The 27581-nt window shown below is 49.6% G+C and overlaps 1 pseudogene; it reads right to left on the bottom strand.

Annotated features, from left to right (window-relative positions):
- Positions 1-22185, bottom strand: part of LOC116892359 — a 27750-nt pseudogene extending 5565 nt beyond the window's left edge.
- Between the last annotated feature and the right edge of the window lie 5396 nt (positions 22186-27581).

The raw sequence follows: 27581 nt of genomic DNA, 5'->3' as shown, positions 1-27581 counted from the left end.
CTCTCTCTCTCTCTCTCTCTCTCTCTCTCTCTCTCTCTCTCTCTCTCTCTCTCTCTTACTTGTCCCCAACACACACCCAGATGTGAACAGCCCAATCTCTCTCTTTTCCTCTTTACTCATCCTGACTCAATCAAGCTTGTGACTTGTTCCTTTAGCCCAACACATTCCATCTGAGGAGTCTGTGCCTATTACAGCCGTCTTCTACTTCCTGGGTCATTCTAAATCAGGAAGGAGGGGCCCCGAGGTGAGCTTGCTAGTGGATGAACAGGGAAGTTACAGACAACAAAGACTCTAAGCCCTCTACCACTTATGAGCTCTCTGGGTTCGTCTGCACTGCTCCTGGCCTCAGTGACTATAACTTCGTGCTGGGGGTGGGGGACAGTACCTGTGCACGCGAGAGAAGACCAACAAAGCCAAAGGGAAGAATGAACATTTGAGTCGGAAAACGTAGAACAATGTGTGCGGGTTTGGGGGCGGGCACCTTAGTGGTAGAGTGCTTGCTCACCGAGCACCTTCAAAGGCCTGAGTTCAATCTCTAGCACTGGAAATTTCAAATAAATAAATAAATAATAAAATCAGTGTGTAGCGGCGTGCAGTTGCGATTGCGGAGGACGGTCACAATCTCCCACATGACAGCTCACAACCATTGGTGACTTTAGTTCTAGGGGATCAAAAGACACTCTTCTGTCCTCTGAAGGCACCAGGCACATAAGTAGTAAACAACCACACACAGAGGCAAAACACTCATACCTATAGGTTTAAAATCTGAATGGATTTACGGCATTCCCAGGACAGCAACAGGAACCAGCCCTCTGGGGACTTGGGCCAACCCTCCACCCACAGTACCAGTCCCCAGTACCCAAAAAGTCCAGTACTCGAATGATTGTGTCAAGGGTTGTGGCTTGGAAGCATTTCCCCGAAGCGCCCAGTACCTGTGAGGAGGAACCAGTGATTGTAGATAATTATACGTGTCCCTCTCTACATCCCTCCCTCAAAACTCTCGTGACTACACCTTGGATCAACATGGAAGTTCTTTTCAGCACCAGTTATTCCCCTGTTCAGAGCATTTCCTTTGTCTGTGATTTTAACCCAAGGAAGAGGAAGGAGAGACTGAAATAGAGGATCTTCCATCTGTCCTAGGACCCAGAGACATTCAAAGGCCTAGGGACGTAGAGGAGGGTAACGCCAGTGTATGCCTCCATTTACTATGGTGGGACCAGAGGGATAACAGCCAACGGTCCGGTGACGTATTCTCCTCCTCTGGCCTCACCTTGAAGAGCAATAGTTGGGTGCATTAAGATGGACTCCTGAGTCACAGATGATGAAGCAGACCAGATCCGCCCCAGTATCACAGACACTGCTAGCTTCCTATCTACTTCAAGACCGGCTCCTGTGGGGGGTGGAGTGGAGGGATTGATGCCTAGTACCCCCCCGAGTATTTAGGCCTTGTCCTTGGTTTGCTAAGTAGACCCCGACACAGACCTGGGCTATCAGTACTTGTGAAGGTGTCCTTATGCACAAGGCTGCAGTGATGCTAAACCAGCTGCCCTTGTCTAGAAGACAGCCATTACCCAGGCAATCACGGAGAGGTTGTAGAGCTTTGGTAGGTACTATGTTGATACATGCTTTCCAAGCTGCCAGCCGGTTGCTGGAACAGGTAAAAGTAGTAATCCTGGGTGCACAGGATGGGACAGCCAGTAGGCTGGACAGGAGGCACACATACTTCAGTGCTGTCCCTCCACCAACGCCCAACATGGCCACCTACCTTGTACACTATTTGTGTTGCCACCAGCGCCCAGGTGGATCATGCACTGGGTTCATGAGGGGGCAGAAATGATCAGACACCAAGTGAGGACAGGAGGAAGAAGGCAGACAATGCTAGGATTGTGTTTTAGCTCATAGCCCAAAGTAGGAGGATAATCACCCAGTCTGTCCCCCAAACCTGCTTCACGGGCCTGTGTGGGGTGTGTGAGCTTCAGGAGGCCAGGGAAGACCTTGTGTTTCCAAAGAAGCCGCCCAGGAGTTCACACTGAACCCTGGCCTGACCTGACTGTTCTGGGCTGGTGAGTCTCCACTTTAGCCTGTCTCTCTACCTCCCCAGGTTGGATTCCAAGCCTGGGCCTCACAAACAGGCTTTTTTTCTGTTCATTCTGTAATTCACCCAGCTGGTGATGTTTTGTGTCCTCAAGGGACCTCAAATCCAAGTGTTTTGTCCGTGCTCTCCTCCTGGGATAAATAACATGCGCCTTGTTATACCAGGTTTTTCGCCTGCCTGGAAAGGGTCTCATGTAGCCCAGTCTAGTCCTGAACTCCAGATTACAGGCATGCACCAGCCTGTGCGATCTAAACCTGCTTTCCTGATTTTTTCAACCTAAGGGCCTCAGGGTCTAAGAGACAGCCCCCCGCCCCCTTCACCTCCCTCACATCTTTGAACTTCAGGCTCCACTCTGGCTGCACTAATCCCTTCAAACTCACCACTACAGAACAGTTCCCTCTTCAGTGCCCCGGGTGCCCACCTTATTGTACTTGGCGTGTAGCCACAGCAGGTAATAGACAAGGCCTTGATAGACGGCAAGCGTGTAATTGTTGTGGAAGCCCGAGGATTCAGAGACCAGAGGCGGTAGGGCAAGGTAGCTCTCCTTGCGTTCCACATGCTGTTTTTGGGGTACATCAAGTAGATGAATTTCTTGAAGGGGCAGATGTATTCAAGGAGATTATCTTGTTCTCCTGGGTAGCCATGGCAACAACATGTAAGGGGAGTTGTTGACAGTTCTTCAGAACATCCCCAGTCTACATTTCCCACTTTTGAGTTGCTGCTTCCCCCGAAATTTAACCTGGCCTATAACAAACTCAGTTCAGTGTCCGTGTGCTCAGCAGCCTCTAGACACACTGTTGGTTGTCCCTTGACTGGAACCCACCCCTTCCACCCCTCAGTCCCCTACGTGCAGCTCTAATTGATCCCTTCCCTCCATCCCAGCTAGGTTGCTTGCCTTAATTCTAACACCCACCTCCAAGTTGCCTTCCTGGTGGCACCATCTGCACGTTTCCCGAAGCTTCCCCTTCCCTCTATATAATCTCACTATATAGCCCTGACTGGCTTACATATTTGAATTCCAAATTCTTCAGCCTTGACCTCACAAGTGCTGAGACCACAGATCTGGGCCATGTCTGAAGTCTGTCAATTACAAATAAGGCTCCCACATCTCAAAACCCTCCCACTTCTTCCTTTCCCTCTGTGATGGTTTGTATATGCACGACCCAGGGAGTGGCACTATTAGAAAATATGGCCCTGTTGGAGTAGGTGTGTCACTGTGGGCATGGCCTTTAAGACCATCACCCTAGCTGCCTGGAAGTCAGTCTTCTGCTAGCAGCCTTCAGATGAAGATGTAGAACTCTCAGCTCCTCCTGCACCATGCCTGCCTGGATGCTGCCATGTTCCCACCTTGGTGATACTGGACTGAACCTCTGAACCTGTAAGCCAGCCCCAATTCAATGTTGTCCTTATAAGAGTTTTCCTTGGGGGCTGAGATGGCTCACGGGTTAAGAGAACTGGCTGTGGGTTAGGGATTTAGTGGTAGAGCTGGTTTCCTAGCAAGTGCAAGGCCCTGTTCAGTCCCCAGCTCGAAAAAAAAAAAAAAAAGAGAACTGGCTGTTTTTCCAGAGGTCCTGAGTTCAATTCCCAGCAACCACACAGTGGCTCACAATCATCTGTAATGGGATCCGATGCCCTCTTCTGGTGTGTCTGAAGACAGCTACAGTGTACTTTATTTATTATACATAAATCTTTTTTAAAAAGTATCTTTTTTAAAAAAAAGTGTTGTCTTGGTCACAGTGTCAAACCATAACTAGTACACCTCAACACCCTCCCACTTCCTCCTCACCCCTCAGGTCTAGCTCCCCCCAACCTCCCCACTTCCCTCCTCACCTCAGGTCTAGCCCTCTAACACCCTCCCACCCTCCTCACCCTCAAGTCTAGCTCCCCTCTTCCCCGTTGCCCTAAGCCCTCCAGCTGCACAGAACTCTTCCCCTGACCTGTCCCATGCTGAGCACCCATCCATCCCCACCACCAGGTTATGCTTAGGGTGGCTCCAGGTCCCACTCCGGGCTGGGAGCTCTGAAACAGCTTCACGGGGGCCAATCTTCTCACCGTTGGCTCCCTATTTTGAAGGGTTTGGGCAGGTCATACTCCATCAACTTTCCCACAGGCAAGAACCTCCTGACCAAACGTTCCTTTCCGTTGTCAACAAGATAGACCAGCTGGAGCCAGAAGGCAGGCAGGCGCGGGCGCACTCCCCAGCTCCCAACCTGCTCCCCATCTCCAATTTTACCAAACCCTCCTGGCACCTCATAGATGATTCTTTCTCAGAAGAGGGAGACCAAGGTCTCATCATTTGAATAGAGGGGCGACTTTTCCAGCTTCTGCAGGTTAAAGTAGGTGCTCCAGCCTTGGGATGGGACTATCCTGTATACGTCATAGCCGCCTTCCAGAAAGTACCAGATCTGTGGATCCAGCAGCATATATGAGTCTTCAGGAACAAGGTGAGCCTCCCTACTCTTCCCACTCCACTGCGCAGTCCTTGGGAAAGTCCCCACCCCCTCCGAGTTTCCAGGACCCTTTCAGAGTGGCACCTCCTACTGACCTTTATCTTGGGGTCCCTGAACGGTGTTCACTCTGACAGGGCAGGAGATTTGGAGATGAACAAGGAGGGCTTGGGGAGAAAAACAGGGTATCTCACCTCTTCATCTTCTGTGACAAAAGTTATATGTCCTTTGTAAGAGTTGAGCATATATTGATGGTGGACCTTTGGGAAGTCCAGAAAATGAAGTGTTCCCTATTGTAACTGTAGGCAGAGAGAGGCAGCTCTCAGCACGGAAGCATCTGGGGTTCTGGGGTACCTGTTTCACTGCATTCCCCATTACAGCAAGTAATCACAGACTGTGTATTCTAACACTGTAAACACAGCTAAAGGACCTTGTGACTGTGGTCAGCTTCCATTGTGCATGAGTGTCCTTGTGCTCTTGGACCTGTATTTCCCCATCTCTGCTTTCTGGGGTTATCCCAGGACTCCGCTATCTGGCCTAGGACAGTAAAAGTACTATCTTGCCTAGAAATGGGGTCCTAACTGCAAGCCCTCTGAGCCCTGGATTCAGTCATGCCTGAAGCTAGACCTTCATCTTGCCATATATCAGTAGATTCTTTGTGCTTAAGTGATTTTTTTGAGTCGTGTTTCTTTTAAAACCAAATGCATCAAGAAAAAGCAGTGTGCCAACTGTCTGTGAGGATGGCATGGGGCCTCTGGGTTCCTGAAGAGTAAGAGGGTAGATGGGTAGTAATCGTTCTCAAGTGTCCCCAGAAAACACTTCCTATCGCTCACATGTATCCAGCCCAGAGTCTCATTTTACAAAGGCCTTAGAGCTGGGAGGGGTGGCTCTGATCAGAGTCCTCACCTGAGCTCACTAATGAGGTCAGGGTCATGGCTTACCAATGAGTTCACCTTCCTAATCTAAGGACCTTGAGTGCTACTCTGGTGACTGGGGGAAAAGCCCACTGAAGGGTTGGAAAGATCTCTTATGTGCTAGCTCCACGCCCTCTCTTCTGGCTTCCACAGATACCTACACTGTATGTGTATACCACCTCCACACAGACATACATACACACACATACTTAAATAAAACTTTACTGGGAGTTATGGCATAGGCCTTTAATTTCAGCATTGGCAGACAGAACTTTGAGTTTGAGGCCAGCCTGGTCTACAAAGTGAGTTCCAGGACAACCAGGGCTACACAGGTGAGACCTGTCTCAAAAACAGATAAAATTATTTATATAAATATGTGTGCACACATGTGTGTGTGTGCGCGCACGTTCATGTGTGTGTGCAAGCGTGCCCATGTATTTGTGCCTGGGTCCCTGGGGAGGTGGCTTATACCTACCTTTGCAGGATGAAATTGCCCCAAATGTACAGCACGTTGTTCAGTGTGTTGAAGTACAAGCCCTGGGGAATCATAGGAGTGTCGGTGTAAGTCTCTGTACCAAGGAGCACCAAGAAGTCCAGGTTCTGAGCTGACCACAGCAGAAGAGAGGAAAAGAGTGCTCACCGGTCTCTTCCTGACCACTGTCCACCCTGGGAGCCACCCTTGCCCTTTGGTCCTACCTTCAGGGATAAACTCTGGTATTTTTAGAGAATATGCAGAGTCTCGAGGCTCTAGAGGTGCAGGGAAAACAGCACCCTGAAAACCTGAAGAACTCTCTGGAACCCTAATCTCACACCCCAACTGTAAGGGAAGCTAGGTTACTATTCTCCAAGACTCTGCTGTAACAACTGAGTATGGTGACTTAATCCCAGCACGCGGGTAGCAGGGGCATGTGGATCTTTGAGTTTGAAGACAGCTTGGTCTACATGGGGAGTTCTAGGCCAGCAAGGTCTACATATTAAAACCTTGTTTCAAAAAACAAAAACAAGGGCTGGAGAGATGGCTCAGTTGGTTAGCACTGACTGCTCTTCCAGAGTTCAATTCAGCAACCACATGGTGGCTCACAACCATCTGTAATGGGATCTGATGCCCTCTTCTGGTGTGTCTGAAGACAGCTGCAGTGTACTTATAATAAATGAATAAATCTTTAAAAAAAAAAACAAAAACAAAAACAAAAAAACCCAAAACCAAATAAAAACAAATCCCCACCCACCTTAAAGAATCTACTGGCTTTCCATTTACGATAGAATACCTTGTTGATTTATTATATTTACTCTGTGAATATGTGTGTGTGCACACAAATGCACATTCTTCAAAACAGAAGACGCTCTGAGGAGTCTTCTCCCCTTCTACCACATGGGTCCTGAGAATTGAGCTTAGGTTATCAGGTTTGGTGACAAGTACCTGTACCCACTGAGCCATCTTGGCCTAGAATATCAAAATGCCAGCATGCGCCCCCACACACTGGGGGTCCAGTTGGAGATTCTCCTGTATTGCTTTTTTTTTTGAGATCATGTATTTCAAAGGAAACATAAACTGAGCTTCTTGTGAGTATAGGACCTCCAGATGTGCTTTTGTTCCTGCAGGCTTCTCTGACTTCTGCTCGCTTCTCCTAGGACACTGGCTTCCCCCAGCCCACTGTACACCTTTCTGAGAGAGTAGCTGTGTGGGGTGGGCATACAGTCCACAGTCCTAGCTCCTGGCTCCGCCTGACTTTGTGGGCAACCGGATTTCATTTCCAATTAAAGTTGACTAGGTAAAACTGCACAATAGAGTCAGTTTTACTAACAGCAGCAGGTTCTCCCCATCGCAATGTATACAGCCCACTGGTTGGTGCAGTTCAAACTCGTTGGGGAGAGCAGAACTCCAGCAGTCCCCATAACCTTTCAAACACCCTTTCTCAAAGGCCTACTACTCCTACTCCAGAACCCACCAAAAAAAAAAAAAAAAAAAAAAAAGGTTGAGGATTTAGCTCAGTGGTAGAGCTTGCCTATAAACTCAAGGCCTGGGTTCGGTCCCCAGCTCCGAAAAAAAAAAAAAAAGAGTACCTGGTAACTTTTCACACATTGACCAACCATCCGGCACCATTTGGAAGAACCGCGAGGCCATCTGAGGGATCAAGACAGGCGCATTATTTTCCGCCATCAGCATTTGAAGGATCCCTACCCAACCAGCACCCCATCAGGGTCCTCCACACCTTGAACCTCTTAGTCCAGGGATTCTGGGGATCAAGCCGCCCTTCAGCCATTATCACTTTACACTTGGACCTACTGTCTCAAAAACATGGTTTAGATATGGAGGTGGGCTAATACAAGCCAATCAGAGCACATCCTGTGGCTGGGTGTTAGCATTAGTGCAGCAAGGTATGGTGATGCACAGCTGGCCCTCTAGCATTTACTGCTGATTGCCACACTTTGGCCCTGTTTTGCCTTTTTAGTTCAAGATGGCTTCCAGCTCTTGATCCTTCTGCCTTAAGGACTTCCAAATGTTGTGGATCATCTGTGAACCACCATGTCCAGTGGTTTATTTAATCTTTTATATTAACTCCTCCCTCCAAATACTACAGTATTGTCATCTGTCCCATTTTACAGATGGGAAAGTGTGTGAGGGAAACCCTGTTGGTAAAAGGCACAGATCTAGGGATTCCATGGAGCAGGCTGGTGGGGTGGGTGTTATCTACAGTTACTCACTGGGGCCAACAACGGGGCCTAAATCAACTTCTCTTTCTGTTTGTTTTTTTCCAGACAGGGTTCTCTGGGTAGTCCTGGCTGTCCTGGAACCTGTAGACCTGGTTGGCCTCAAGCTCAGAGATGGACCTGTCCTCCTCCTGAGTGCTGAGATTAAAGGTGAGCCACCTCACCTCTGCTTATCAACTTATTGACAGCTTTGCTTTAAAAAAGAAAAAAAAGGCTTAAACAAACAAACCCACTGTCTTTTCAGCTGGCCCCGGTAGATGCCTGATGGAAGCTGAGAACAGATGGCGGGTCCCTGAGGATTGGTGCAGGCCCTTTTTTTTTTTTTTTTTTTTTTTTTTCCATGTTTTTTTCGAGCTGGGACTGAACTCGGGGCCTTGGCGCTTGCTAGGCAAGCTCTACCACTGAGCTAAATCCCCAACCCTGGTGCAGGCCTTTAATTCAACAGGCAGACCAGGCAGAGCTCTGTGGGATTTGAAGCTAGCTTAGTCCAACACAGTGAGTTCAAGAGAGCAAAGTTACATGCTGAATCCTGTCTCAAAAACAAACAAGTAAAATGATGTGAGTGAGGGAGTCCTGGCCTGTCCCATGACCTCTGAACTCCCAACAAAGTCCTGTCTAACACTGCATGTGAGCCCTGCACCACCGCCTTATGGGTCCTTGTTTTTTCTCTGTGTGTTTTGGTGTGCCTCTACGTATATGTACTATCTGAGTGCCTGGTGCTGGAGGAGGCCAATGGAGACCATCAGATTTCCTGGAATGTGATTAGGAGAGCCATCTCTCTGTAAGCCTAGCTATCCTAGAACTCCTTACATAGACCAGGATGGCCACAAATTCCTACATGCTATGCACATATGAGTGGGGACACCATGTGGGAGTTGGTTCTTTTCTTGTGTCATGTGGGTCCCAAGGACTGAAAGCAAGTCCTCAAGCTTGGCAACGAGCCTACCCATATCCACACACACAGAACAGCCCTGAGTGCTGCCTCTTCTAAGGACACATGGCAAGGAATAAGAGCCCTAGGTGAAAGTATAGAAAACTGTCCCCTGAGTGCTCAGAAGACACAGGCTTTTACCTGTGATGGTCCCGATGTGAATATAACCCTCGTTCTTGCCAGTGGTGAGGGCTAGGATATATTCAGAACCATTGCCACCGACAAACACCGGGCACAGTTTCTTGATGCACTCACTAGACAGGACACGAACCCAGCCTCCTAGGGGGTTAAGCATGGAGACTCAAAACCAGAATGGGGTTTAGTCAGAATGAGGCCTGGATGCCAACCCTTTCCTTCTGGTCTTACAGAGCCTGCTACCTGTCCTCTTAGCCTGGAGCAACATGTCAGCTTGCTGCTGGGAAGCCTGGAGAGCAATACCTGTCATCACTTTTGTAACCCCTGATCCACCCAATCCTCTACCATGGAATTCTAGCTTGCTATGACTGGTTTGGGTTTTATGATAGGGTTTTAACACTGTAGCTCTGGCTGGCCTCAAACTCATCACTAGCCAAGGCTGCTTTCACACTTCTGCCGCCTTCCTCGGCGTGCTGGGGTCAGGTATGCACCACTGTCCTGGGGCTATTCATGGATGCCTTACCCCTTCTTTGGTTCCCTTGGTTTTGAACTGCATGTTGGACAGAGTGAGGCAAACCAGAGGCCCTTCCAGCTTGTAGCCACTAGCCAAAAGGTATGTGGCTTTCTGAGGCTGGGTGTGAGTAGGAATCACCAAGCTCAACAAGGAGACCAAGAGTTATAGTGCACACCTGGATAAACCTATGTCTGAAGCCAAAGTGCTCATGGGCTTCTGGGTCAGGCACCAATCCACAGGCGTGCCCCACTTCTCCTGCCTTGTCTCCCATCTCCGAGGGAGTGGTTGAAGCATTTCTCACTAAGTTTCCCAGGCTGTCTGGAATCTAATACATAGCCCATGATTGCCCTGAACTAGATAGTCTCAAGTGCTAGGATTAGAGGTTGGCAACACCCCTACCCATGTGTGTGCCACCCCATCTCCCGGGTCTCATGTAGCCCAGATTTATCTCAAACAGGGCTATGTAGCTAAGGGTGACCAAAAGCCCCCTCATCCCCCTATCTCTGTTTCCCAAGTGTTGGGATGAAAGGTGTACACCATGGTAATGCCTAGACTTTTTCCTTTCTGGTCAATATCCTTCTTAGTTTTGTTTCTCTGACACCCACATCCCCCACTCCCACCCCCGATTTCCCCATCCCAGTGTTCTCACTGCTGCCGCGGCTCTTGTCGAAGAGCGTAGTGTAGGTGCCTGTGAAATAGTAGACGAGCTGGTTCTGTCGAATGAAGAGCGTGCTCTCGGTGGCAATGGCATCATGGATAGTGGCTGAGAAGCCAAGAATGGGACAGTAATAGGAGCCGACCCAGCAACTATCAATACTCAGCTGCAGGGGCAGAGAGCGTGTGAGCCAGTGTGAGCCCTCAGCCTCTGAGTTCTAACTGCCTAGATAGTCACACTATCCCAGCCTGAGCACTGTACACAACCTGAAGTTAAACCGTGTACGATGTGTTCAACAGTCCCTGTACCCGTGCCAGAGTTCTGCTCCATGTTGAATCTGGAGAGATGGCTCTGTGGTTAAGGGCAACTCTCTCTAACTCAGTGCCCTCTTCTCGCCTCTGTGGGCACCAGGCCACCAGTGCTCTTAACTGCTGAGCCACCTTTCCAGAACCTTGGGGGGGGGGGGAACAACGTGCGAGAGAGAGAGAGAGAGGGAGAGAGAGAGAGAGAGAGAGGGAGAGAGAGAGAGATTGTATTTCAATGATAATCCCTGTGGAGGCCAAAGACACCAGATCCCCTGCAGCTTGAGTTACAGGTGGTTGAACTGCCATGTGGGTCCTGGGACTTGAACCCAGATGCTCTGGAAGAACAGTCAGTGCTCTCAACCTCTGAACCATCTCTCCAACCCTTCAAGAAATGTATTTTTAAAAAATATCTGGGGGTTGGGGATTTAGGTCAGTGGTAGAGCGCTTGCCTAGCAAGCGCAAGGCCCTGGGTTCGGTCCCCAGCTCCGGAAAAAAGAAAAGAAAAAAAATTTTTGAAACCTATGCTTCCTAGCAGTAAAATTTTTCTTCAAGCCCTGTTGCCTGGAGACTGGCATCTTTGAAGTCCTACTCTATAGTCCCAGATCCCCATCCAGGGTCTAGGACCCAGCACTGCCCAGAAGCCCGAGTCTGCACCTGCCTGCTGTCACTCACCTCCAAGAGAACAAAGTCATGGAAATTACTGTCAGAGAGCAAGATGGCCTTTTCATTATCAAAGCCCCCAAGGATGAAGACGGGTGTGTGGTCCATAGTGTACCACAGGGGTCTTGATTTCGAGAGCCTAAAGTGAGACGGCTTCAGAGAAAGGCTCTGTCAGGGAAAAAGAAGTACCGTTCAGCCCTCACCTACCTGACTGTCCCGCCATCTCCACTACCAGCCAAAGTTCCCGTCCTGACCACGAAGCCTCTGCGGCTTGTCGTCCCCTCCCTAACCTCACTCTCCACCACTCTCTGACCCAGGCCCAGCCTCTTCCTTCTTTCCCACTCACCCCCTTCACTCACGTCTCATCTTTCACCGCCCCACCCCCACCCCCAGCCCCCACCCCCCTCCAAGGCGTTAAGCCCTAGCGAGTACTCTGAGCTCCACCTCCACGGCGAGAAACGCTGCTGGCTGGGTGAATGTGTAGCAAGCACAGAACATGGGTGCAGGGCTGGTGGTGATGAGGCTGCTCTGGCGCATACAGGAGTAGGGAATGATTCCCTCCTTTGGAGCCTCAGCGTTCTTCTCTTTGAAGTGAGTACACACAGCATGTGGGCTGGCTTGGTGGGTAAAGACACTTGCCACCAAGCTCGGTTGTCTTCTGACTTACGTATATGTGCCCCATGTGTGTCCTCCACCACCAAATAGATACACGGATTAGAAAAGTGAGAATGAATCTGTGAGGCCTGGCTTGGTGCCCCACATCTAGGATACTCTAGTACTTGGGAGGCTGAGGCCGGAGTCTCACAAAGCTTGCTGGTCTGTATGATGAGTTCATAGCCCTCTGCAGACTACACTGAAACCTTGTGACAAAACACTATGCAGGAGCCGTGAGACGGTCTGGCAGGCAATGGCTCCTGCTACCTAGTCTAATTTAATGTCTTTGAGTTCAATGTCAGGCAATTCCACATGGCGGAAAGAATACAGGCTCCTAGAAGCTGTCCTCTGACCTCCACATGCATAGCATGGTATAAACACATACAAAACAATGTAAAAAAAAAAACAAAAAACAAAAACAAAAACAAACTACATACAACTCAGTGAGACAATGGGATGGACTGCCACCCTGTGCTTACCTGGAAACCTTGTTACTTTTCAGCCTCTGGCACTGGGGACTCTGTGTGTGTGTGTGTGTGTGTGTGTGTGAGAGAGAGAGAGAGAGAGAGAGAGAGAGAGAGAGAGAGCGCAACCCTCCCTCTCTAGATTACTTCTGAAAGAGGAACTCAAAGGTACAGTTGGGAAAATGGCATCTGGGGGCCAGAGGTCAAGAAAGTGCTCTGCGAGTGGGGTCTGTGTTGGTTTGGCGGTTTGAAGGCAATGTGCGTCTAATTCATATATTGTCCCGGCTGGCAGCCCTCACCTCATATCCTACGGTGAAGACGGGTGCACCACTTGCGTCTTTCCTCAGGAAGCCATTCATATTTACAAAGAACCTGCAAGCAGGCTCCAGTGAGGAGTGCCACCTCAGGGGATCCTCCCAGCTCACAGCCACCTCTCCCTGCCACCTCCCTTTTGCTTCCCCTGCTTCCTTTGGGATTCTGAGGGTAGCCTTTCCTCGGTGTGTGCACACTACCGGAAACAGCACCTTTTCCTGGGAATGAAGGGTCCTATGCCATTGGTGTAGACTTCCACCGAGGCGACCACCGAGCCGTTTTTCAAGGGCATGGGTGTGTACCAGTTCAGGATGCACATGGCCTCCGCGTGGCAGTCCCCTGCTGCATGGGGCACAAAATCACAGAGGTATTAGAGACTGCCAGAAGCCCGGGTGGGCCTCAGGGTGCTCCCAGACTACCTATCCCCACCCACCACCACCAAGCAGTTTGGCCAACCTCTGCTGAGCATTGGAGCAGCCTCCAACAGGATCTGCAGATTCTCGGGCTTCCAACGGTAGAAATTGATTGAGTGTATGTAGTCGATTTGGATCATGGGTTTCATCCCCAACAGGTGGCCCTTTCGGGCCAGCACCTCGCTATCCTGACGGGGAGAAGAACTTAGTTTCAGGGTCCAGTGCCCGGAGACTCCTGGAGTAATGCTCTGCACCTGAGCTAGGTGGACATAGCAGGCTCTCCCCACCATGGAAGGGTAAGAGAGCACGGCTGTGCAGCCTGCTGGGATGGCAAACACTTGTTCCCAGTGCTCCAGCGGGAGAGGTAGCACGCTCTTTAGTTCAGGAGGACATACAGGGGGTTTGAAGTCAGCCTGGGCTATAAAGTAAGACTGTCTCAAAATAAGCAAATCAATAAAATCTAGAAGCCGGGTGTACTAACATTCGCCATTTACCCTCTCAAGAGATGGAAATAGGAGAATCACCACAAGCTTGAGATCAGTCTGGTCTATACAGAGAGTCCTAAGTGAACCAGGACTGTGTATCTGTCTCCTAGGTTTTTAATTCTCTCTTCGGGAATCTGTAAGCACCAGGCACACATGTAGTATACAGACACATAAATGCAGGCAAAACACCCATGGACATAAATAAAATGTTTTAAAAAACGGAAACTTTCAAGTCAAGGGTGGTGAATTGAATCTGTGATCCCAACACTCAGATAACAGAAGCAGGAGAATCACTGTGAATTCAAGGGTAGCCTGATCCAAGCAGGGAGTTCCAGGGCCCTGTAGTAAGACACTGTCTCAAAAACACAAAAAGAGGGGTTGGGGATTTAGCTCAGTGGTAGAGCGCTTGCCTAGCAAATGCAAGGCCCTGGGTTCGGTCCCCAGCTCCGAAAAAAAGAAAAGAAAAAAAAAAAAAACACAAAAAGAAAGCTGGGCATGGTTGTACGCACCTAGCAACCTATCATCCCAGTACTTGGGAGAAGGAGGTAGGAGGATCCTGAGTTGAAGGACAGCCTGGGCCATATATGACCCTAGTTCAAACCAATACAAAAAGCAAATGGTCCTTGGGTGACTGCCTAGCCCCTTGATCTTTGTAGCTTAGTCAATTAACTTTTCTAAGAACAAATTAATACTTTGGTGATGAGTTGTATCATGAGTGAGTTATAGCTTTGGTGGTGTCTTGAGAAAGGATCTTCCTACGTAGCCCAGGCTAGACTCTGTTGTTCTGTAAACAGCATACACTGACGCTTCTTTTTTCACTCCCTTGCTTTAGATTTACTTGTTTTACTTAACGTGCATAAATATTTTGTCTGAATACATGTATGTGGACCATGTGCGTGCCTGTTGTCTGGATGCGTGCGTGTGGACCATGTGCGTGCCTGTTGTCTGAATACATGTATGTGGACCATGTGCATGCCTGTTGTCTGGATGCGTGCGTGTGGACCATGTGCATGCCTGTTGTCTGGATGCGTGCGTGTGGACCATGTGCGTGCCTGTTGTCTGAATGCGTGCGTGTGGACCATGTGCATGCCTGTGGAATTCCCTGGAACTGGGGTGATGTGTGGTTCCGAGCTACCAGATGGGTGCTAGGAATCAAACTCTGGTTCTCTGCAACAGCAACAAGTACTCTTAACCCATGAGCTACCTCTCGGGCCCTGTTGTCAGACTGCTTCCCTAGTAGGCATGGGACCCTAAGCTCTTTTCCCATCACAGAATAAAATAGAGTGCAGTGGTGCACACCTGAAATCCCAGTACACTCCCATGGAGCCTGCAGGGGTAAGACACTCAAAAGTTTGAGATTATTCTTTGCTACACGTCAGGTTAGCCAGCCTGGGTTTCATGAGACTCTTCATCAAAAACACTAATAAAAGCAGCAGGTGGCGATGGCGCACGCCTTTAGTCCCAACAACAAAGGAGGCGGAGGCAGGTCGATCTTTGTGAGTTTGAGACCAACCTGGTTTACATAGCAAGACCCTGTCTTCAAAGAAAAAGCCTACAGGATAAAGCACAGCATTTTCAAATCATCTGCATGACAAACTGCCCTCGTTCAAAATCTATAATTTTCACAAATCCATAGTTAAAAGGTAAAAAAACAAAACAAAACAAAAAAAAACAAAACCTCTTCATTCTAAAATGAGCAAGGGAGGCTGGAGAAATGACTTAGAAGTTAAGAGCACTGACTGCTCTTCCAGAGGACCCAGGTTTAGTTCTCAGCAACCACATGGTGGCTCCCAACTGTCTGGAACTCCAGTTCAGTGCACTTGACACCCTCTAGTAGACATACATTCGGGCAAAACACTAATATGCATAAAATAAAAAAAATTATTTTAGAAAATAATAAAGGGGTTGGGGATTTAGCTCAGTGGTAGAGCGCTTGCCTAGGAAGGGCAAGGCCCTGGGTTCGGTCCCCAGCTCCAAAAAAAAAGAAAAAAAAGAAAAAAAAGAAAAAAAAAAAGATGGCACATGCCACCTTTGATCCTGGCAGAGGCAGAAGGTCGAGTTCCAGGACAGCCAAGGCTCTGTAGAAAGACCCTGTCCTAAACAAACAAACAAACAAACAAACAAACAAACCAAAATGGACAGGGGGAGGTTGGCATGATGGCTCATACCTACAATCCCAGTACAAGAGACAGAGGCACAAGAACTGTTGTAAGTTCAAGGCCAGCCCAGGTTAAATAACATTATCCTGTATCAGGAAAGAAAGAGGGTGGGGCTGGAGAGATGGATGGCTCAACGGTTAAGAGTGTGTACTCACTGTTCTTCCAGATGACCAAAGTATGAGTCCCAGCATTTATGTCAAGCCACAATGGCTGGTAACTCCAATTCCAGGGATTCATCACCCTCTTCTGACCTCCATAGGCAACTGCATGCACATGCATATACCTCCATATCTATATCTATATCTATATTATACATATATAATTAAAAATAAGATGAATCCTTTTTTAAAAGAAAGATTAACTCTTAATAGACACACGGTTCTTATTGAAGGTAGCAGAAGCATTCAGGAGAAAGATAATGAGGTTAGTGTGATTGAGTGAGGGCAGCCCCTATATATAACATACACACACACACATATATGTATGTATGTATGTATGTATGTATGTATGTATGTATAATAGGCACCTATGTTTGAATGCTTGGTCCCTAGCTGTGGGTCTATTTGAGTAGTGTTACATATGGCCTTCTTGAAGGAGGTGTGTCACTGGGGATAGAAGGTCTCCAAAGTCTGCACTATTCCTAGTTCTCTTTCTCTGCCTTTTGCTTGTGAACGGAGGTATAAGCTTTCAGCTGCTGCCTGGTCGCCACCAGGTTCCCTGCTGTGGTGCTCATGAACTTTTATCAGGTTGCCTTGATCATGCTGTTTTTGTCATGGCAATAGAAATGTAGCTGAGACAGGTGTCTGACTCTGTAGATACACTAAAATGTACTGATATGTAGACTTTAGAATGTCACCTTCAGGGGCTGAGGTCACGGTGGTAGCATGTGCAAAGCCTTGGGTTCTGTCCCTAGCCCCTAAACAAAACAAATGACCTACATCTCAATTTTAAAATGGGGGAACCTCGGTGTTTTTGTCCCTATTGTGTTCTTGTATCTAGTGGGAGACTGAATCCCTAAGGCCTTCAGGGTGGTTGAAGACTACTATTAAACTGTATTGAAAAACATTACAGAAAGTGATGGGAAACTGGAGACTTACAGAAATCAGCCCACTCAACACTGTAAACTCTCACCTCTCCCGGACACGTAAAGTTGATTTGCAGGTAGTAAGGAAAGCTCAAATATTTCTGTAAGGAAAGGTGGGGGAAATATCTAGTCACTGACTCATGATCCCTCTATTTACTGACCTCAAATCCCTTTGATATTCTTGATCTCACTTCCCTTACCTCTTGCGGATCAACTGGCGAGTCTACCAACTTACTGAACACCTCAGACACTGTATCGACGGGCTGGTGTTCCAGAAATCGATCCTTGCTGAGATGAAAGCCTACATTCTCAAACTTGTTCAGGACAACAAGCCAGTGGCAATTCTGTAAAGTACCTTCCGTTCTCGACTTCAGCGACAGCAATAGCACTAGCCGCAGTACCCAGAATGCGCATAGGTTTGGTTTTCTCAGCCACACAGGGCTGACAGGGGACATGGCTGGCCAGAACACCATGTAGCTAGAACCTGGAGAACGTGGGGATCAACACCCACTTGCAAGTCGGCTAACTGAGACTGATCTCTAGGAAACCTCTCAGTTTCTGCCCTTTTTCCCATTCCTTTTTCTAGCCCCACATCTGATCAGGCTTCTGGGACCTGCCCTGATCCTGCTCTTAGGCCTTGCCACGCCCCTACTAATACTCCTCGCCCCGCACCTGCTCTTGGCCCCTCCTACAATACTCCTCGCCCCACCTGCCTTCTCTTACTGCAGCCCCTCCTCTACTAATACTCCTCCCCTTGCACCTGCTCTTGGCCCCTCCCCTACTAATACTCCTCGCCCCCACCTGCTCTTGGCCCCTCCTACAAATACTCCTCGCCCTTGCACCTGCTCTTGGCCCCTCCCCTACAAATACTCCTCGTCCCGCACCTGCTCTTACTCGCAGCCCCTCCTCTACTAATACTCCTCGCCCCGCACCTGCTCTTGGCCCCTTCCCTACAAATACTCCTCGCCCCGCACCTGCTCTTGGCCCCTCCCCTACACATACTCCTCGTCCCGCACCTGCTCTTGGCCCCTCCTCTACTAATACTCCTCGCCCCGCACCTGCTCTTGGCCCCTCCCCTACAAATACTCCTCGCCCCGCACCTGCTCTTCCTCCCGGCCCCGCACCTACTCTTACTATGGTCCCTACCCCTGCGGATCTTTTCACTCCGCTTCCTAGTCGCTCTCCCCGCCTTTACCCTGCTCTTGCTCTTCTCTGTTCCAATTCTTGGAACTCCTAACCTACTCTTTGCCAAGTCTCTCTTTTTTTTTCTTGCCTTGCCCGAGCCCTTCCTGCATTCCTCTCGACTGCTCCCCTCAGCGGTCGGCGACTGGGCTCCGCCCTCACAAGGTTCCCCGCCCTCACACTGCTCTTCACCACGCCCCTTTCTCGTCGCTTCTGCCTTGCTCAAGAACCGGTTTCTAGTGTTCGTGTTCTTTCGTGAGTCCTCGCCCACACATCCCTCCTTGCTAGACCCTTTGCCTGGGCTCGAGCTTTGAGTCTTTTTGGAGATCAGGTCCTCGCTACGCTCTCTCTCCTGGCCACGTCCCAGGTCCTGGCTCAAGTCTGGAGTGTTGCCATAGAGCAGATCGTCACTCTGTCTTCTCTCTTGGCCACGCCCCTGGCCCTGATTTAGGCCCGGAATATTGTCGTAGATCGAATTTACGCTCTGCCTCCTCTCTTGGCCACGCCCCTGGTCCTGGCTCAGGTACCCAGTGTTGAAGTAGTTCGAATCCTCGCTCCCCTTTTTCTCCAGGCTGCGCTCCTGGTCCTGGCTCAGACCCGGAGTGTTGTCGTAGTTCGAATCTTCGCTCTGCCTCCGCTCTTGGCCACGCCCCTGGTCCTGACTCGAGCGCCGAGTTTTGCTGTAGATTGGGTCCTCTCTCCCCTTTCTCTCCTGGCCACGCCCCTGGTCCTGGCTCAGGTACCAAGTGTTGATGTAGTTCGAATCCTCGCTCCCCTTTTTCTCCAGGCTGCGCTCCTGGTCCTGGCTCAGACCCGGAGTGTTGTCGTAGTTCGAATCTTCGCTCTGCCTCCTCTCTTGGCCACGCCCCTGGTCCTGACTCGAGCGCCGAGTTTTGCTGTAGATTGGGTCCTCTCTCCTCTTTCTCTCCTGGCCACGCCCCTGGTCCTGGCTCAGGTACCAAGTGTTGATGTAGTTCGAATCCTCGCTCCCCTTTTTCTCCAGGCTGCGCTCCTGGTCCTGGCTCAGACCCGGAGTGTTGTCGTAGTTCGAATCTTCGCTCTGCCTCCTCTCTTGGCCACGCCCCTGGTCCTGACTCAAGCGCCGAGTTTTGCTGTAGATTGGGTCCTCTCTCCCCTTTCTCTCCTGGCCACGCCCCTGGTCCTGGCTCAGGTACCAAGTGTTGATGTAGTTCGGATCCTCGCTCCACCTTTTCTCCAGGCTGCGCTCCTGGTCCTGGCTTAGACCTGGAGTGTTGTCGTAGTTCGAATCTTCTCTCTGCCTCCGCTCTTGGCCACGCCCCTGGTCCTGACTCGAGCGCCGAGTTTTGCTGTAGATTGGGTCCTCTCTCCCCTTTCTCTCCTGGCCACGCCCCTGGTCCTGGCTCAGGTACCCAGTGTTGAAGTAGTTCGAATCCTCGCTCCCCTTTTTCTCCAGGCTGCGCTCCTGGTCCTGGCTCAGACCCGGAGTGTTGTCGTAGTTCGAATCTTCGCTCTGCCTCCTCTCTTGGCCACGCCACTGGTCCTGACTCGAGCGCCAAGTTTTGCTGTAGATTGGGTCCTCTCTCCCCTTTCTCTCCTGGCCACGCCCCTGGTCCTGGCTCAGGTACCCAGTGTTGAAGTAGTTCGAATCCTCGCTCCCCTTTTTCTCCAGGCTGCGCTCCTGGTCCTGGCTCAGACCCGGAGTGTTGTCGTAGTTCGAATCTTCGCTCTGCCTCCTCTCTTGGTCACTCCCCTGGTCCTGACTCAAGAGCCAAGTTTTGATGTAGATTGGGTCCTCTCTCCTCTTTCTCTCCCGGCCACGCTCCTGGTCCTGGCTCAGACCCTGAGTGGCACGGTAGTTCAAATCCTCACTCTGCCTCCTCTCTTGGTCATACCCCTGGTCCTGACTCAAGCTCCAAGCTTGGCTGTAGATTGAATCCTCGCTCCCCTTTCTCTCCTGGCCACGCCACTGGTCCTGGCTCAGACCCTGAGTGGTATGGTAGTTAAAATCCTCACTCTGTCTTCTCTCTTGGCCATGCCCCTGGTCCTGACTCAAGCTCCAAGCTTGGCTGTAGATTGAATCCTCGCTCCCCTCTCTCTCCTGGCCACGCCCCTGGTCCTGGCTCAGACCCTGAGTGGTATGGTAGTTAAAATCCTCACTCTGTCTTCTCTCTTGGCCATGCCCCTGGTCCTGACTCAAGCTCCAAGCTTGGCTGTAGATTGAATCCTCACTCCCCTCTCTCTCCTGGCCACGCCACTGGTCGTGGCTCAGACCCTGAGTGGTATAGTAGTTAAAATCCTCACTGTGTCTTCTCTCTTGGCCATGCCCCTGGTCCTGGCTCAGGTACCAAGTGTTGAAGTAGTTCGGATCCTCTCTCCCCTTTCTCTCCTGGCCACACCACTGGTCCTGGCTCAGACCCTGAGTGGTATAGTAGTTAAAATCCTCACTCTGTCTTCTCTCTTGGTCACTCCCCTGGTCCTGACTCAAGCGCCAAGCTTTGGTGTAGATTGAATCCTCTCTCCCCTTTCTCTCCTGGCCACGCCACTGGTCGTGGCTCAGACCCTGAGTGGTATGGTAGTTCAAATCCTCACTGTGTCTTCTCTCTTGGCCATGCCACTGGTCCTGACTCAAGCGCCAAGCTTTGGTGTAGATTGAATCCTCTCTCCCCTTTCTCTCCTGGCCACGCCACTGGTCCTGGCTCAGACCTTGAGTGGTATAGTAGTTAAAATCCTCACTCTGTCTTCTCTCTTGGTCACTCCCCTGGTCCTGACTCAAGCGCCAAGCTTTGATGTAGATTGGATCCTCTCTCCCCTTTCTTTCCTGGCCACGCCACTGGTCGTGGCTCAGACCCTGAGTGGTATAGTAGTTCAAATCCTCACTCTGTCTTCTCTCTTGGCCATGCCCCTGGTCCTGACTCAAGTGCCAAGCTTTGATGTAGATTGGATCCTCTCTCCCCTTTCTCTCCTGGCCATGCTCCTGGTCCTGGCTAGCTCCTCTCCTTGGTTCCTGGGCAACCTGGCCCCACTGCTCGTCGCACCCCTTCTCTTTAAAGCCCTTCTCCCTCCCTGGTGCTTTCTCCTCAGCACCAGCCTGCCCTTCGGTGCCAGCCTTCTCCTTAGGGAACCTTTCCTGATCGTCGGGCCTCTCTACTCCTTGGGGTCTCGCCTCGCCTCCGGTTTTGTTTTCGCAGGATAATTGCTCCTCATTCCAGTCCTTTATCTTTCTACCAAGCCTGTCCTCCCATTTGGCTCTCTCTTTACTGAACCCCCTCTCGTAAATAATTCTTTCCTTGCCCCAGTATGTCTCTCTGCCTCGACTTCCCTCGTGATCTCTGGGTCTCTCCTGGGTAAAGATTGTCCTTTGGCCGCAAGACCTCCCGTCGTTCCACACCCACGCTGACTTCGCGATCCTCACTGTCCCCACAGACAACTTTTCTCTCCACCTCTCACCTCTCCTGTCCATTCCCTGAACCTCAACCTGCTCTATGTCCCGCCTCTTCTAGCCATGCCCATACTCGTGGGCAGGCTCCAGATCTTAACCACGCCCTAACCTTCACCCCGCCCTTTCTTTGCCTGGTCCTGCTCCTTCCCCAGCTTTTCCTTGCCTTGCCTTCCCACCCCTCCCCTCCCCTCCCCTTTTCAACTCCCTCCCGCCCCCCTCATCCCCTAGGATCCCCGCCCCGCAGTACCAGTCACTTGGTTAAAACCGGTCAACCGTTGCTTGGCAGCGCCTGTTCTACCCCTCTGGCCAGCTCCTAAAATGGCCGCTTGGACTTCCACCTTGCGCGAGGCACGCCTGTGTGGCGCGCGCGTTTCCATGGCAGCGCGCACCTCCCAGTCCCCAACAGGCGCTTAAGGGCTTGAGAACAAGGCTTGAGCAAGTCAGGCTCACAGGTGTGTGGCCCGCAAAAAAAAAAAAAAAAAAAAAAATTGCTGGAAATCGGTAGCTTTGTGCTCAGAAGGCCACGGAGGAATTTATAACGGTTGTTCTGACAGAGGCACTGTGCCTGCTTGACCTCTAGATCAAAACTTCTCCCGAGGAAAAAAGATTTTCCAGAACCTTTGTGGGATTGAGCTAAAGTGATCTGGAAGTGGGCAGATCACATTCAATTAGGAAGCTAGTTAAATATTAGCCAACTTAGAGTTAGGCCTCTCTAGTCAACAGCCTGTAAAAACAAAGGGCCAAAACTTTAGTTACTGGTCACACAAATAGGACCAGAGTCATGTCTCTGATCAGCCACACTGTGAACTGGATAACAACCTTGCCGGGCACTTAAATGGTGCACATTTGTACACTTCAATAAATGATTTAATTAAATTTAAAGATTACTGCGTAGTAGCATATACCTTTAATCCCATCACTTAGGAGTGGGGAGGCAGGGGAGCTCTCTGTGTGTTGGAGGCCAGCCTAATCGACATTGCTAGTTCCCAGACAGCCAAATCTACACAATGAAATCTTTTCTCAAAGAAAGAAGGGGGTGGGGGTGGGGGCAGAGGAGAAGAAAGAAAAGGAAGGAAAGGGAGAAAAGAACAGAGGCTGGAGGCTCAGGCATGTGGTAGAGTCTTTTGCATATGAGCTGATAAAACCCCCATTGCAAGAGAATCAAAAGTTTTAAGATCCTCTTAGGGAGGTCAAGGCCAGCCTAGGTTATAAGAGACCCTGTCTCAAAAAGGAGAAAAAGCTGGTTCCGGTGCTTTGAGCCTTCCAGTTCGTCCTCCGTCGAAGCTTAGAAGAGCTGGGGTTACAGACAAGTACCACTTCGTCCAGTTGCCTTTCCTGCATCCATGAGCTCTAAGGATGAAATTCAGGCTTGAGTGGCAAGCCCTTTATCACTGAACTATCTCCTCCGCCCAGCCCAAGCTGGTCTTGGACTCACATCCTCTAGTCTCTCATTCTTCAGCATATCCTGCCAGCATACGCCACGATAACTGGCAAGTAATTTCAGAACTAGTATGAAGCCTGCGTAGACCACCGATCTACAATGGTCCCTTTGGTCATTGTCCTCTCAGCCCCTGAGAGTTTAGCCATCTGCTACACTATGCTGTAGACCCAACCCTTAGGAAACTGAGGCATGAAAATCATGAGTTTGAAGTCAGCTTGGCTACACAGAAAGCATAATCTTTGGCCCAAGGAAACATTCGATGAGTTAACAATTTTCCATTATATCCTGGTGCCTGCCACATAAGCATTACTGATTATTTTTTAATACTTATTTGTATGTCTATGAGTACATTGTCACTGTCTTCAAACACACCAGAAGAGGTCATCAGATCCCATTACAGATGGTTGTGAGCCACCATGTGGTTGCTGGGAATTGAACTCAGAACCTTGGGAGGAACAGTCAGTGCTCTTAACTGCTGAGCCATCTCTCCAGCCTAGCGTTGCTTATAATAATCGGGTGAAGGACACTGTTTACACTGAGCTCCTATAGTAACTAACTGGCCAACAGGACAGTGTGACTCCTGTTGAAATTCTACACCACTAAGCAAAAGCCAAATTGTTTATCAAATATTCGGAGCAATAAGGAGAGGAGACAAAAGCTGAATCCTCATCCTGGCTAGTTATAAGTTCCCTGTAAACTCAGAGGTGCCTGCCTCTGCCACTCAGATGTTGGAATTAGAGGCCCAGCAAGTCCACACTCTCAACTTTGAGTCATGGCTCTCTAGCCCTGATGTTCTTTTGAGATCGGGTCCTAATATAGCTAAGGCTGGACTAGAACTCCCAATGTACCCAAAGATGGGTTTGAACTCCCAATCTTCCTGTCTCTGCCTCCAGAGTGCTGGGACCACAGGCTTGTCCTGCCTACCACTTTTGGCTTACTGAAACTTTTGAGACAGGTCTCACTCTGCTTTCCGGACTTCAAGCCCAAGGCAACTCTCCTGCCTCAACTTGCCAATTCCAGCTTAGATCATAAATGTATGTATGTAGGTATGTGCACACATACACACACACACACACACACACACACACACTGGAGTTATTACATCAAAGACCATCTAGGAGCTTTGGTCCTTATTAAGAAACAGAGTTCAAAAGTGAGGGAAGAATTAGGTGTTTTATTGACTCCCTGATGGTGCTATATAACAGGATTTACAAGCATTAGATTGCTGGGTGTTCGAGTACCTGAGGTAATGCTGTACAATACCCTTCATAAACAAGTAATCTGAGGCACAAATGAAATACAAGGACAAGGGTTCAAACTTACACACAGAGTTCTGCCTTCGAACCAGGAACAATTACCACTTGCCATTGTTGGTATCCTTTGTGTAGGGTGGGAAAAAACAACACGCACACATATATGCACACCCACAGATTGCTAGTTCCTGCATAACCTATGTGCAGATAAAGACTTGAGAAATCAGTCATACTTGGGTGGAATATTTGGTTTCAGACCCCGGGACGAGGGATTGAAGTGCATATTTTTTTTTTAAGATTTGTTCATTTATTATATATAAGTACACCGTAGCTGTCTTCAGACACACCAGAAGAGGGCATCGGATCTCTTTACAGATGGTTGTAAGCCACCATGTGGTTGCTGGGAATTGAACTCAGGACCTCTGGAAGAGCAGTCGGTGCTCTTAACCACTGAGCCATCTCTCCAGCCCCTGAAGTGCATATTTTACATATCAAACATGGCCTCCAGGTTCTCCCAGCATTCCTCAGTCCCTACCTACCATACCCTGTCCCCAACCTTAAACTTTTTAGCTCAGGGGCTTGGCTACCCTGCCCTTCCCCCAGAGGCTCCTCCCTATATAATCCAGACCTCTCTCTCCCTCCCTCTCCCTCTGTGTGTCTATGTGTTCTCTCTCTCTCTCTCTCTCTCTCTCTCTCTCTCTCTCTCTCTCTCTCTCTCTCTCTCTCTCTCTCTCACACACACACACACACACACACACACACACACACACGTGTGTGTCCTTTCTCTGCTCCCCAATCCCCCATGGTAATTTCCCTGGCCTCAATCCTTGGGACCAGTGAACTTGCCCAAGACCAGCTTCCCAATAAACCTGTCTTTAATCTAATCTAATCTGGCTTGGATTGACTCACTTCACTGGCAGAGAAATAACCTATCAGATGGTGGCGCAACCCAGAAGTCCCCAGCCTAATGGCCCATGTCTTTCCTGTCTACTCGGCAACCACTTCTGTCCCTCTGTCATTCTGTTATTCATTCATTATGTCATTCATCATCTCTTTGAACTCTGTAAGTTCCGTCCCCATCTAGTTTATTAGAGTCCAGGACCCTCCGGGTTCTCTCTACTGAGTCATGGCTGTACCAGAGTTAGCCTCATCTGAACAAAGACCAGGTCTTTGGGGGGAACCTCTGATACAGGGAGGTCTTCTCTGAGGTTACCGCCCCAGCATAAGCTGTTTTGATCTCGGACTATGAATTGGGATGCCAATTCAATAGTGTTGGGATCTCCAGCAACTGCTAGGAAGATGGATGCCACAGGATCTAAAGCAGAAATGTATTCAAATTTGAACTCCCATGTCCAGTTCTTTTGAAAGCTGTGTTCTCCCACTCTTCACCTCACTGCAGCCCAGTCCCCCTTCCCCACCTCCCATCTGTCCTCGCATGGCCCCAGTGGCAGTGGGGACAGCCACAGTAGCAGCAACAGCAATTCCAACAGTGACGGTGACTGACCAGCCTGCTCATTTTAAATCGTCCTGGTCCACCTACAGGAGCAGTGACAACCCATGGTCTCCAAAAAGATATGGACACAATAAGAAAGGACTGTTGGGGATGGGTTCTGTGATGGTTTGTACATGCTTAGAAGGTGGCCCTGTTGGAATGGGTGTGTCACTGTGGACGTGGCCTTTAAGATCTTCACCCTAGCTGCCTGGAAGCCAGTCTTCTGCTAGCAGCCTTCAGATGAAGATGTAGAACTCTCAGCTCCTCCTGCACCACGCCTGCCTGGATGCTGCCATGCTCCCACCTTGGTGATAATGGACGGAACCTCTGAACCTGTAAGCCAGCCCCAATTCAATGTTGTCCTTATAAGACTTGCCTTGATCGTGGTGTCTGTTCACAGCAGTAAACCCTAAGACAGGTTCTAATGCTTTGATTTCGTCTGGAACCTGCTTGTTCAAACCCTGAAGGTCCTGGTCCCCAGTTGATCAACCAATAAAGATGCCGGTGGCTAACGGTTGGGAAGGGGAGATGGGGAGGGGCCTTTAGATTTGCATGGGCTAGGAACTGGGAAAAAATGAGACATTCAATCCTTAGGATCAGTGAACTTGCCAGAGAGCAGCTTCCCAATAAACCTATCTTTAATATAATCCAATCTGGCTGGAACTGGCTCATTTTGCTGGTGGAGAAATAACTTATCATGGAGGTCAAAGGGGAATGAAATCTGGGGAGTTGGTTCTTTCCTTCCACAGAACCAATCCCCAACGGAGTCCTTTCTTGCTGGGTTCCAGGGATCTAACTTAGCTTGTCAGGATTATATAGCAAGCACTATCCCCTGATGAGCCAAATTTTGCTGGCTCAGATTTTGTGCGTGTGTGTGTGTGTGTGCGCGCGTGCATGTGTGAGTTTGCATATGGAAGCTAGAGTGTAATCATCTTTTTTCCTCAATCACTTGCCACACTATTTTTATTTTTTAGTTATTTTGTGGAGGCAGGGTCTTACTATGTAGCCCTAACTGTCCTGAAATTCACCACATAGACCAGGTTGGCCTTGAACACACAGATATTCCACTAGCTTCTGTCCAGATGCTGGAATTAAAGGTGTGTACCAGAGGGCTCTGCTTGAACCCTATTTTCTTGAAGCTGAGTCTTTCAAGGAACCTGGAGCCCACTCATTTGCTCTGGATACTCTAGCTCTGCCCTCCACCCACAAGCTCCAACCCCCCACCAGCCTTGGGATTACAAGGCTGCACCATGACATCTAGCATTTTTTAACATAGGGCTTGGTGAGAAACTCAGGTCTTTGGGCCTGCCTGGCTAAGCCATCGTCCCAGCACCTATACTTGTAAATTGTTTCTTTAGCACCTGAGGTAGACATGTGCCACCGTGAACATCCCTAACTCCCTTTGGAATTTTCTGGTGTCATTATCTGTTGCCCCTGCTAGCCTAGCCTCAGGACTCTCCAGCGTCAGCCACCACAGTGCTAGGATGACAGGTGTGCACCAACACACCCAGTTCCCCTGTGCGACTTCCCAGAATGGTTTGGTACTGAGCCAGCCTTCCTTAAAATTCTCAGTATACTGGCTGAAGTTCCTATTGCTTGCGCTAGGAATCACATGTCTGGGTTCGATGCCTGGGTCCCTGGCAGCCATTTGGACACCAGGAGGAGAGCACATTTGGAAGCTAAGTCTTCTGTGGAGAAAAGAGAATCTGACCCCAGGGCCACCGTGCTTTTCATAGCCACACAGAGTATCATGCTCAGGGCTCTCCCCGACAGTGTTCTGTCCAATTACAACTTAACAATTAGGTTACTTCAGTTTTGTGAGTTGTAGCCAAAATCTGTCTCTTTTTTTAAAA

This window comes from Rattus rattus, chromosome 2 (assembly GCF_011064425.1).
Source record: "Rattus rattus isolate New Zealand chromosome 2, Rrattus_CSIRO_v1, whole genome shotgun sequence".
Taxonomy (NCBI): domain Eukaryota; kingdom Metazoa; phylum Chordata; class Mammalia; order Rodentia; family Muridae; genus Rattus; species Rattus rattus.
Note: the sequence above shows the minus strand (reverse complement) of the source record. Positions and strands in the feature narration are given on the sequence as shown.